The sequence below is a fragment of the Aricia agestis genome, chromosome 1 (assembly GCF_905147365.1).
Source record: "Aricia agestis chromosome 1, ilAriAges1.1, whole genome shotgun sequence".
Taxonomy (NCBI): Eukaryota; Metazoa; Arthropoda; class Insecta; order Lepidoptera; family Lycaenidae; genus Aricia; species Aricia agestis.
The window spans coordinates 9773414-9787807 of NC_056406.1; the positions used below are offsets into that span (position 1 = coordinate 9773414).

The window sequence follows — 14394 nt, forward strand, 5'->3', positions numbered from 1 at the left end:
GTAGTCTAATGAAATCGAGTTTCAACGTGACATTTAGCTTTAGTAACAGTAGTAACAGTAGCTGGCTGGACGCCCACCCACTATCCTACTTAATTAATATAATTACTATACTAGAGGCTAGTATAAAAATAATGAAGTCAAATGTACCTATTGCAGAAAAATTAAGTTTTTTATTCAGTTTTTTTTAATAATATGATGACTTTAATATTTAGTTCTTTAGATCAAGCCAAAAGTAAAAGGCTATATATATATATATATATATATATATATATATATATATATACATATATATATATATAAGTAAAAGGCTATATATATATATATATATATATATATATATATAGCCTTTTACTTTTGGCTTGATCTAAAGAACTAAATATTAAAGTCATCATATTATTAAAAAAAACTGAATAAAAAACTATATATATATATATATATATATATATATATATATATATATATATATATATATATATATATATATATATATATATATATATATATATATATATATATATAGAAAAATCTAAGCTCGTTCGGTGGAAATCGTCTGTTAAACGAAGAAAATTTCTGTTCCTACATAAGAAACGGTCGTCTCAAGTAATATGACTTAATAAATATTTGTTTTCGTCCGTAGGCTATAAATATACGTCTTATTATGATAATTTACGACATGTTTGCCGTGCTCCTTGCAGAGCTTGATAAATAAAAGGAGAAATATGGAACGCCGTCGTTTTTTATCGAGGCGTCAGCTGTGCGAGGCGACTTAGGTCGGCGCAAACTTGCGACTGAAGAGGTTCCTCTTCAGACTTTCTTGCGCGATAACGCTTTAATTTTCGTAAATTTTGTCTAGTTATGACTTATGTCAAGTTTTTATGTTAGGTGAGGTTAATATAAAAATATTCATCAGCTGCTCTACCTACGTAGTGTTCATAAATGCTAGGTTACAATTTGAAAATTATGCAGCGGTAGTTCACAAAGGTGGCTCGTCTGCGCCAGTCTCAAGGAAGACTATTCTCTATCACGTGGCGATAACGTTTTTGTAGAAAGTCTCGTAATGAATCGGGTGAGTTATCGCCGCTAGATAAGTCCGCTGAAAAGAAAAATCGACCCTTCACTATCTTAACTTTATAGTCGGATGTAATATGTATTAATCCAATCTTTCTTTCAATTAAAGCCAGAAAAGTTACGGTAGATCTTGTTGGATTTTGTATTCTTTCTTATTTTGCTAAAATACATTTCTTTCACGTCCATTTATTACATTCGTGTCTTGAGCATTTATATTTCATAAAAGGCGTCTTATTTCTGAACGTAAAAACGTCTCGTAATCTCATTTAATCTCATATATTTATTACGGGATATTAATATCCAGAAAGCCTGTTATTAATGAATTCTTAGTGTTATGTGAGAACTTTATTAATTACGAGCGACGTCCACGGGAAATTGTACCTTATCACCCCGGTATAAGCGTCATATATTTGAGAACACATAAATCCTAATATTAATCGATTATACATTAAGACGGTATGGGTGATAAATATCCATAACAGTTTATTAGTCCTTGAGAGTTGCTACCTTCAGATGCGTGGGTTTTCGGCGTAGGGATCGTAAAATGAACGCTTCAGTAGGAATAGAAATGTAAAAAAATTCTTAGTGAAATACCAATAAATGAGACAGCCTACAGTAAGGGCCTGTTCGCATTGTTAATTTTAAGTATCTTAAATGTTTTCTGAATATAAAATTAAAAAAGTAATCAAAATAAAATTATTCAAACCAACGAAAGTAGCTTTTCATGCTACTTATGTATCATTATGAAATGTGTTTTCAGAAGGCTCTAAATGCACAGATTCAATACTTAACGTCAGAACAAAACCTGCCCCCATCCCACAAATTTTCGCAGAAATTTCATAAAAGACTACATTTTATAAAACAATAATTTTGTATAGAACCACTCAGCGACTCATTACCGATTCCGGCTGCTGTGAATGGCGCCTTTTGTGAGAGATGAATTTTCAAAATTTAAGATCCAATATCGCGTATAAAGGCCTCCACACAAAAGTTGAAGGATACAAGGAAATGTAAACATTTAATGTTTGGTGAGTACTTCACTAAACATTAAAATATGTTCACATTTAAAGTACTACACTAACCATAATGTTTACGTTAAATGTTGTAGATAGAGGAATCCAGCATTTTTGACCGACTTCCAAAAAGGAGGAGATAATACGTTCGGCAGTATGTATTTTTTTTTTTCATATTTTCTTTTACATAAAGAACGTCGTGCTATAAGAGTCAAAATTCGAAATATAAAACGACCGGCTGTTAAACCACAATTTATTAAATATTGCGAAGCATATTAATCTACTGTGCAAAGAATTTTAGCACGTTGTTGAAGAAAAAAACTTTCTAATAGAATCGGGAAATCAGGTACTATATTGAATGCCTGCTCGCCTAAGTAAGCCACAATGCGATGTACTAACAGAGAAGATTCCTAGGCAGATGGAAGATCCAAGTAATTTGGTCGCGTTAAACCCATCTGACCGATACTAACATTCAATTGCATAAACCGACTAAATGGCGTTATAGGTAACTGCCTATGAATCCATTTCTTCGATGGTACATTACTACGGTTTACTTCTCGTACTTTACATTAACTCGAAAAAAGCCTTCCGACAAATTAAGCCATAACAGTGACAAAACAATTCTTCTCTAAACTACGAGGAGTGAAAACGGACGGCGCGCAACTTTTCCAATATATCTCGTGGGGGAAGTTGGCTGATGTGTACGTGTCAGCGGTTTCCCAAAGCTTATGTAACTTGAGGCTGTTCCGCAAAACCTTGAGAACTTTTCTGATTGTTATAATTTACGTGTAAAACGAGTTTAAATTGTATCGGAGGAGTTTTCAGATACTTGTACAAAGATCGATCTATGTAAGAGTTTGTGTAGCTCCCTAGGCTTAAAGTATTGTTTTCCGTGACTTTATACGAGCAAAATAAAATCCAACATGAACCGTGCATTTCCCCGTAATAAAAAGCAAATGTCCTTTCCCTCGGAATTAGGCTACGTTTCTACCAGAGTTGAGCGGAGCTGTGTTGCGAGGAATGTGTTTTTGAGAACCAATAGTTTCGCCGCGCTGAGCGATGTCATGGCAAAGTCATATTGTCAATGAAGACGTGATTCTATTGGTTTTCAAAAACACATTCCTCGCAAGTCGCAACACAGCTCTGCTCAGCTCTGGTGGAAAGGCAGCCTTAAAAGTGTATTCTTTCTCCTCCCTATATTAAATTATTAAAATAATACACTATCCGTACATGAGAACGTTTACAACCCATTTGCCCAAAATTCGTTTTTCGTGCGGGAACTGTATATCATTCCGGGATAAAAAGTATCGTTTTTCCTTTCCCGAGACTCAAAGTATCTCCTTACCAAATTTCAGCAAAATCGGTTCAGCGGTTTGAGCGTGAAGAGGTAACAGACAGACAGACAGACACACTTTTGCATTTATAATATTAGTATGGATATAATGCGTGTTTTGACACACAATAATATAAAAATTTAAGGACGTGCCTATCCGTAGAAAATCTACTAAATGAGAGCAAAGTGCATCGATTTTTCATCTCGTCTTACAGATTACTGAAAGCTGATGAAACTGCGATCGCTCGGTATAATTAACAGGTAATAATCGTTTACGTTAACGATGACGTTAAGCGATTCGAGTGCCGGTAATTAAGTTTACGACCAACCGAGAGGTTTACGGGAAAAATGGTTTAAAATCTCTAAATATTTTGAATACATTTCTGAGATAATTCTGTGTGTTTACATACACGATGAGTACTTAAGTGAATCTACAGAATTTTTTACTATATGAAAAGAAATTAAAATCCTTTTGTAGACCAAAAAACTAATCTTTTTATCTTTCCACTTGTATTGTTATAGTTTGACATTGCATTATGCTTAGACTACACAGCAAAAAGTTACGAAGTACTAATATTTAGATTTTTGACTATTAATTTTCGAAGTGTAGAACAAAGAATTCTATTTAAACTGAGGGTGTAGAACACAAAGTTCTAATAGACAGAAACAAACAATTTATACAAAGTTATGTACTTTAAGGTAAAATTAGATTCAGAGGTATAAAATGTAATTGAATAGCGTAACTCCAGAGCTTAATCTTTATTGATATAATATGCTGAAAAAATATTTAAAACTACAATTCTTTTATACATAAATCAAAACATAGTCTAAGTTTCTTTTGTTGTAAAGGAAAGAAAAGCAGTACTAGATGTCAACATAAAAGCGTAATAAGAAAACCAAAGTTCAGATTTGAAAATAAACGGTGGCGAAAATACCCATTTATTTTGAAACGCAGTTATTGATCGGGTCGAGAAGCTTGGGGTCTAATAATAAACGCCGACCCTCAGTCAAAGGACTCACTGAATAGAATATTGTATGGTGTACAACGAATACTGATTTTCCTTAATTTATTTTATAGATTAAGCTCATTCATTCAAAACATACAGTACATAAGAGTGTGATGATGCTATGCCCTGACAAATCTGGAAGGGACATAGAATAAGATTACGAATATTTTTTTTTAACCCTGAAAAATATACACTTAACGACCTCTGTGGCTCAGTTGGTGGGCTGTTGGTAGCTCAAGCCGTTGGTAGGTCGCGGGTTCGAATCCCGCCGACGGAACAAAAAGTTTTCAAAGTTCCTGGGGACGGCATTATCGTTTTACGATAAAGTCCTTTAATTAGAAAAAAAGTTCCTGGGTCATGGATGTGTATTAAATATGTGTATCATATAATAAAAATCTTAAATATATGTATACGGTAGTATAAAAGTATTAAATATATTTCCGTTGTCTGGTACCCGTAACACAAGTAGACCAGGTACTTACCACGGGGCCAGACTGACGTGGTGTGAAGCGTCCATAGATATTATTATTATAATATACAAGTACTTTATAAAGTGTGTACCATTGTTTTGGGTACGTAATAGCTGGTCTGGAATGTTATACGAGACAAAAACTTGTTGTGGAAATATTATGGGAAACGGTCATATAAAGATGTGAAGATTCACGACATTTTTTAGAGCCGCACTTAAATATTTGATTATATAAGACGTAAATTTTCCTGTCCAAACAAGAAAGTTTTTAAGTATTATGTTTTTATCGTCCTCCATATTTCAAGATATAAAAGTAGGTGTAGAGTCGGTTGTAAAAAACTCGTACTCTTAATAAGTTTAAAATAAACTTAGTATATAAAAGCTACGCACAAGTAGAGAATCCAAATATATGTATATATATAGCTCCCACACCTGTTTCGGTGACGGTGGCCAGTTTCATTGAAACCAGGCCAGCTACGCAGGAGTAATTTTATAGTGCCCAAGTGTGTGCGCAGTACACAAGAGCACTCTCTGTTCCTTTACTCTCATAACCCAGTGGGACGGAAGACCGACAGGACTGGCGAGAGATCAGGCGCAGGACCGACTTTTTACATGCCCATCCGACGCATGGATCATCTTACTTGTCAGACAATCAGGTGATCAGCCTGCATCGTCCTAACCAAACTTGGAAATAACATGTTTCCAACGCGGGAATCGAACCCACGACCTCCGAGTCAAGAGCCGCGCTCTATACCACTAGACCACGGAGGCGTCTTTTATCTTTTGAAATATATGTATATAGTAATTATGTAAGTACACCGACCGAGGTCAGAATTAAAGTCTTAACCACATTAACCTTATCATTACTGTAATCATAATAGTTTATTTTTTAAACAGTGTAGGTAATAATACTTTTCAGGACTTATACCAAAACATACGAGAAAATAAGTATTGCGGAATATAACGTGTTGGAATGTAAGAAGCTCATGACACGACAAGGCCTCTCCAGTCTCAGGAGTGACGGCTGTAGTGGCTCCGTACGCCTCAACAACTTTTACATTACTGACTAACCTCTCCTGTGGAATATGTGAAATTGTTATTTCTTTTAGCGGGCCCCTAGACGATCGATTTAATTGTGCAATATCATGTATTGTACAATATTACTATTGACCGTCTAAGGTTAATATTGAACGCGCCCGGCTTTCAATCTTATTGTCAAATAAATGATTCAGTTATATTGCTCAATGATTTTGCACAATAAAATTGATCGTCTAGGGACCCACTAAGCTCATGATTCTATTCTTTAACGTTTTTGCCCTTAATCAAGATGCTTGTGATGTAATCGTAACAAAGCTAACTTTATTACCGTGCTTGTTGAAAAAAAAAACAATAATAATAATATTTTATGGAGCGACATTATGTATACGATTGGACGACCTCGGTGGCTCAGTGGATAAGCATGTTGGTAGCTCAAGTAACACTTATGTAACACAACCCCGTAACACAAGCCCTTCAGGTACTTACCACGGGGCCAGACTGACGTGGTGTGAAGCATCCATTAATTGGTTAAAATTAAAAATCGACGCCGTCAAGACGCCATATTTAACCATAACCATAAAGCTCAACAAGGCTTTAAATGCACGTGGCGAAAAAAGGAAATAACGCTGTCATCATACAAAAACGCCATTTTTGACAGTTCTCCTTTACCAGCAGCGCCCCCCACCCACGTTCTTATAAAGCCTTGTCGGACCAGCAATGTCTTCTGGCAAATTCTGTGGTCAAAGTTAAGGTTAAAATTAAATTAGCCTTAACTATAACCATTACTTTGACCATAGAGCTTTAACTTTAACCACGCCTCTGGTGCAACCCACCCTAAGTATTTTTTGAATAGATCAAGGACAACGATGTCATAAATATTAACTCGCAAAGTCGGTTTCAATATTCAATTCACTAAAATGAAACATAAACCAAAGCTTTTGATCTCTTCATTCAAGTGTTGAAGAGAATTCTTTTGTCATTTTTAAATTTAAATTTTTTCTTTATGTGCACGCTTCTGTTTCGAACCAGAGTGAATTCACAAAAGAAATTAATTATTTAACTTCTTTTTCGAATAAATACTCGTAACGTCGCAGAGTTATTAGAACTTCTTTGATTAATGTCCATGAAAAGTTAATATTTCAGAACAATAGAAGTTTTTTGTCGATATTTCATTGTTACTCCGTGTCGTTATTATCTACAAAGATTTCTCTTCGGTAAAGATAATAAATAAAAAGTTGGAGAAAACGACGGTGATGTTTCTCTCTCAGGAATATTGTACCTTCAAATGATTTCATGTTACATAATACATATTATATACAGCTCGTATACTATATAAATTAATACTATAAACTTAATAATTAAGTATATTCTCCTCAGGCAAGGTACATAAAATTAAAAGATGTAGGAGCACTTTACAACAATAATATATAATTTCTTTTCTTTACATTCATCCACAGACTGCGTTTTAGTATCAAGATTAAAATAGCTTTCATAAACTCCAAGGACGAGCTCATAAGACATACCATAAAGATAACCTCCGAGTCGGTGGGATAACATACCACCCAAAGTTATAGGTCACAAAAGCTTTTGTTGACAAACCTCATCTTACCGTATCGTCCCATATCAAACTTATTAAGAGCGGGCTGCCAAATTTTGCTGTGTACTCTAATAAGTATTACGATCCCGGAAGACGATTGACTTGAATCTGATTTTTTTTCTATAAACGGAAAACACGATTTACTTAAACGAAATTATGAATCTTTCTGGTTTTTTCAACAAATATCTATTACCCTTATGGAGTTACTTTAATTAAATAACTTGCACTACTACAATCACACACTTTATAAAATAATGGCTAAAGGAAATATTAGTATTTTATTCAATTTGTACGTAATCATCAAAAACAGTTTTTGGACTTACGACCTTTACTTTTTTTATATAATGCGGGAACCGTTGTTACGCAATATTGTTCACTATTAGCTGCAGCGCAAAAAGCACAATGCCCCAAGCATTGAATCATGGAATCACGATTTCGATTGGAGGATAGCGGGGTGTGTAGGCGCCTAGGCGGGGCTAGCGTGCTTTGATATTTTTGACAGCAGGCTCGTTAAAAGGGGCATTTACTATTTAGATAACATGCACTCAATAATTTCGGCAAGGTTAAAATGAAATGCCAATGTATAAACCTAGACAACAGGTTTCATTTTGCTCTATGCCATTACAAAGCGGCAGATTTTTTGATTTTTATCTTTCTTGCCAAAATTATTGAATGCAACTCCAACTAATCTATGTACCCCAGTAGCGAGTGACCGCGACGTCGAGCGCTATTCAGGCGGATAGTAAAATCTCATTGTGCAAAATGTATTGTGCAAAAGTTTTTGAAAACTAACAAAAGAAACCGATTCAATTATTTCAATTTTTGCGGAATTTGATATTTCATACCAGAATTTTTCTGAAATCTTTGCTGGTTTTAGTGCTACATAAAACAAGACAGGTTTACTGTGAAAGTAACAGCGCTGAAAGATAAACTTTTTTTAACCGACTATAAAAAAGGAGGCTATCAATTTGACCCGTATTGTATAATATAATATTTCCCGAACTGGCCAGACCTATGTGAAGTTAGCAACCGAGTTCAAGGTAAATGATTTTTATATATGTCATTCGATTGTACCCGGAGTGTACCCGATTGTACCGCAATTAAAATCGTTTGTACCTCAATAGGGTAGAAATGGGGGGGTGGTAAAATTTGCTTAGCAACCGACATAAAGATACCGGAATTTCAATGATGCCATCTGGAAGAGTATCGTTTGTACCGGATTGTACCCGTTTTTAAAGTTTTTTTTTTTTATTTTACGAAAAAAAAAACAAAAAAAAAAATTTTCCCTAAAAAAAAGGCTTTGTATGGAGTAGAAGGAAAGAAAGTATATAAAGCAGTTCAAATGTGTAAAAGAAGTTATTTTTTGAGGTATATGCGTTCGGTCTTGACGAATTTTCCAATATCTTACTATAAAAGTCGGAGTTATATTTTGCAGCTTTTGTCGTTTGTACCTCGCCAAAACAGAAAGATTATAAAAGAAGATACTATTCACTTTAAATTCACACAAACTTTTTGAGGTACAAACGATTTTTCATATAGTAACAACGTCAGAAATTCGATCGGTCTTGACGAATTTTCCTATAACTTACTATAAAACATTGAGTTAAATTTTGCAACTTTTATCGTTTGTACCTCGCCAAAATTGAAAGATTATAAAAGAAGATACTATTCACTTCATATTTAAACAAAAAAAATTGAGGTACATACGATTTTTCATATAGTAACAACGTCAGAGATTCTATCGGTCTTGACGAAATTTCTTACATCTAACTATAAAACTCGGAGTTAAATTTTGCAACTGTTATCGTTTGTACCTCGCCAAAACTGAAACTTATTAAAGAAGATACTATTTACTTCATATTCGATCAAAATTTTTTGAGGCACAAACGAGTTTTCATATAGTAACAACGTCAGAGATTCGATCGGTCTTGACGAATTTTCCAATATCTTACTATAAAACTCGGAGTCAAATTTTGCAACTTTTATCGTTTGTACCTCGTCAAAACCGAAAGATTATAAAAGAAGATTTTATTCACTTCATAATAACAAAAAAAAATTATAGGTAAAAACGATTTTTCATATAGTAACAACGTCAGAGATTCTATCGGTCTTGACGACATTTCGAATACCTTACTATAAAACTCGGAGTCAAATTTTGCAACTTCTACCGTTTGTATCCGCCAAAACCGAAAGATTACAAAAGAAGATACTATTCACTTCATATTAACAAAAAAAAATTATAGGTAAAAACGATTTTTCATATAGTAACAACGTCAGAGATTCTATCGGTCTTGACGACATTTCGAATATCTTACTCTAAAACTCGGAGTTAAATTTTGCAACTGTTATCGTTTGTACCTCGCCAAAACTGAAAACTTATTAAAGAAGATACTATTTACTTCATATTCGATCAAAATTTTTTGAGGCACAAACGAGTTTTCATATAGTAACAACGTCAGAGATTCGATCGGTCTTGACGAATTTTCCAATATCTTACTATAAAACTCGGAGTCAAATTTTGCAACTTTTATCGTTTGTACCTCGTCAAAACCAAAAGATTATAAAAGAAGATTCTATTCACTTCATAATAACAAAAAAAAATTATAGGTAAAAACGATTTTTCATATAGTAACAACGTCAGAGATTCTATCGGTCTTGACGACATTTCGAATAACTTACTATAAAACTCGGAGTCAAATTTTGCAACTTTTATCGTTTGTACCTCGCCAAAACTGAAAGATTATAAAAGAAGATACTATTCACTTCATATTTACACAAAAAAATTTGAGGTACAAACGATTTTTCATATAGTAACAACGTCAGAGATGCGATCGGTCTTGACGAATTTTCGAATATCTTACTATAAAACTCGGAGTCATATTTTGCAACTTCTATCATTTGTACCTCGAGAAAACTGAAAGATTATAAAAGAAGATTCTATTTACTTCATATTAACAAAAAAAAATTATAGGTAAAAACGATTTTTCATATAGTAACAACGTCAGAGATTCTATCGGTCTTGACGACATTTCGAATACCTTACTATAAAACTCGGAGTCAAATTTTGCAACTTTTATCGTTTGTACCTCGCCAAAACCGAAAGATTATAAAAGAAGATACTATTCACTTCATATTTACACAAAAAAATTTGAGGTACAAACGATTTTTCATATAGCAACAACGTCAGAGATGCGATCGGTCTTGACGAATTTTCGAATATCTTACTATAAAACTCGGAGTCATATTTTGCAACTTCTATCATTTGTACCTCGAGAAAACTGAAAGATTATAAAAGAAGATTCTATTTACTTCATATTAACAAAAAAAAATTATAGGTAAAAACGATTTTTCATATAGTAACAACGTCAGAGATTCTATAGGTCTTGACGACATTTCGAATAACTTACTATAAAACTCGGAGTCAAATTTTGCAACTTTTATCGTTTGTACCTCGCCAAAACTGAAAGATTATAAAAGAAGATACTATTAACTTCATATTTACACAAAAAAATTTGAGGTACAAACGATTTTTCATATAGTAACAACGTCAGAGATGCGATCGGTCTTGACGAATTTTCGAATATCTTACTATAAAACTCGGAGTCATATTTTGCAACTTCTATCATTTGTACCTCGAGAAAACTGAAAGATTATAAAAGAAGATTCTATTTACTTCATATTAACAAAAAAAAATTATAGGTAAAAACGATTTTTCATATAGTAACAACGTCAGAGATTCTATCGGTCTTGACGACATTTCGAATACCTTACTATAAAACTCGGAGTCAAATTTTGCAACTTTTATCGTTTGTACCTCGCCAAAACCGAAAGATTATAAAAGAAGATACTATTCACTTCATATTTACACAAAAAAATTTGAGGTACAAATGATTTTTCATATAGTAACAACGTCAGAGATGCGATCGGTCTTGACGAATTTTCGAATATCTTACTATAAAACTCGGAGTCATATTTTGCAACTTCTATCGTTTGTGCCTCGCGAAAACTGAAAGATTATAAAAGAAGATTCTATTTACTTCATATTAACAAAAAAAAATTATAGGTAAAAACGATTTTTCATATAGTAACAACGTCAGAGATTCTATCGGTCTTGACGACATTTCGAATACCTTACTATAAAACTCGGAGTCAAATTTTGCAACTTCTACCGTTTGTATCCGCCAAAACCGAAAGATTACAAAAGAAGATACTATTCACTTCATATTAACAAAAAAAAATTATAGGTAAAAACGATTTTTCATATAGTAACAACGTCAGAGATTCTATCGGTCTTGACGACATTTCGAATATCTTACTCTAAAACTCGGAGTTAAATTTTGCAACTGTTATCGTTTGTACCTCGCCAAAACTGAAAACTTATTAAAGAAGATACTATTTACTTCATATTCGATCAAAATTTTTTGAGGCACAAACGAGTTTTCATATAGTAACAACGTCAGAGATTCGATCGGTCTTGACGAATTTTCCAATATCTTACTATAAAACTCGGAGTCAAATTTTGCAACTTTTATCGTTTGTACCTCGTCAAAACCAAAAGATTATAAAAGAAGATTCTATTCACTTCATAATAACAAAAAAAAATTATAGGTAAAAACGATTTTTCATATAGTAACAACGTCAGAGATTCTATCGGTCTTGACGACATTTCGAATAACTTACTATAAAACTCGGAGTCAAATTTTGCAACTTTTATCGTTTGTACCTCGCCAAAACTGAAAGATTATAAAAGAAGATACTATTCACTTCATATTTACACAAAAAAATTTGAGGTACAAACGATTTTTCATATAGTAACAACGTCAGAGATGCGATCGGTCTTGACGAATTTTCGAATATCTTACTATAAAACTCGGAGTCATATTTTGCAACTTCTATCATTTGTACCTCGAGAAAACTGAAAGATTATAAAAGAAGATTCTATTTACTTTATACTAACAAAAAAAAATTATAGGTAAAAACGATTTTTCATATAGTAACAACGTCAGAGATTCTATCGGTCTTGACGACATTTCGAATACCTTACTATAAAACTCGGAGTCAAATTTTGCAACTTTTATCGTTTGTACCTCGCCAAAACCGAAAGATTATAAAAGAAGATACTATTCACTTCATATTTACACAAAAAAATTTGAGGTACAAACGATTTTTCATATAGTAACAACGTCAGAGATGCGATCGGTCTTGACGAATTTTCGAATATCTTACTATAAAACTCGGAGTCATATTTTGCAACTTCTATCGTTTGTGCCTCGCGAAAACTGAAAGATTATAAAAGAAGATTCTATTTACTTCATATTAACAAAAAAAAATTATAGGTAAAAACGATTTTTCATATAGTAACAACGTCAGAGATTCTATCGGTCTTGACGACATTTCGAATATCTTACTCTAAAACTCGGAGTCAAATTTTGCAACTTTTATCGTTTGTACCTCGCCAAAACTGAAAGATTATAAAAGAAGATACTATTCACTTCATATTTACACAAAAAAATTTGAGGCACAAACGATTTTTCATATAGTAACAACGTCAGAGATTCTATCGGTCTTGACGACATTTCGAATATCTTACTATAAAACTCAGAGTCAAATTTTGCAACTTTTATCGTTTGTACCTCGCCAAAACCGAAAGATTACAAAAAAAGATACTATTCACTTCATATTCACTCAAAATTTTTTGAGGTACAAACGATTTTTCATATAGTAACAACGTCAGAGATTCGATCGGTCTTGACGAATTTTCGAATATCTTCACTATAAAACTCGGAGTCATATTTTGCAACTTTTATCGTTTGTACCTCGCCAAAACCGAAAGATTATAAAAGAAGATTCTATTCACTTCATATTCACATAAAAAATTTTGAGGTACAAACGATTTTTCATATAGTAACACCGTCAGAGATTCTATCAGTCTTGACGAAATTTCTTACATCTAACTATAAAACTCGGAGTCAAATTTTGCAACTGTTATCGTTTGTGCCTCGCCAAAACCGAAAACTTATTAAAGAAGATACTATTTACTTCATATTCACTCAAAATTTTTTGAGGCACACGAGTTTTCATATAGTAACAACGTCAGAGAATTTTCGAATATCTTACTATAAAACTCGGAGTCAAATTTTGCAACTTTTATCGTTTGTACCTCGCCAAAACCGAAAGATTATAAAAGAAGATTCTATTCACTTCATATTCACATAAAAAATTCTGAGGTAAAAACGATTTTTCATACAGTAACAACGTCGGAGATTCGATCGGTCTTGACGAATTTTCGAATATCTTACTACAAAACTCAGAGTCAAATTTTGCAACTTTTATCGTTTGTACCTCGCCAAAACCGAAAGATTACAAAAAAAGATACTATTCACTTCATATTCACTCAAAATTTTTTGAGGTACAAACGATTTTTCATATAGTAACAACGTCAGAGATTCGATCGGTCTTGACGAATTTTCGAATATCTTCACTATAAAACTCGGAGTCATATTTTGCAACTTTTATCGTTTGTACCTCGCCAAAACCGAAAGATTATAAAAGAAGATTCTATTCACTTCATATTCACATAAAAAATTTTGAGGTACAAACGATTTTTCATATAGTAACACCGTCAGAGATTCTATCAGTCTTGACGAAATTTCTTACATCTAACTATAAAACTCGGAGTTAAATTTTGCAACTGTTATCGTTTGTGCCTCGCCAAAACCGAAAACTTATTAAAGAAGATACTATTTACTTCATATTCACTCAAAATTTTTTGAGGCACACGAGTTTTCATATAGTAACAACGTCAGAGAATTTTCGAATATCTTACTATAAAACTCGGAGTCAAATTTTGCAACTTTTATCGTTTGTAC

The 14394-nt window shown here is 33.1% G+C and overlaps 1 protein-coding gene across 2 annotated transcripts in view; it reads right to left on the reverse strand.

Moving 5' to 3' along the window:
• Positions 1–14394, reverse strand: part of LOC121728265 (dipeptidyl aminopeptidase-like protein 6) — a 214033-nt gene that overhangs the window by 63076 nt on the left and 136563 nt on the right. The window lies entirely within an intron of this gene.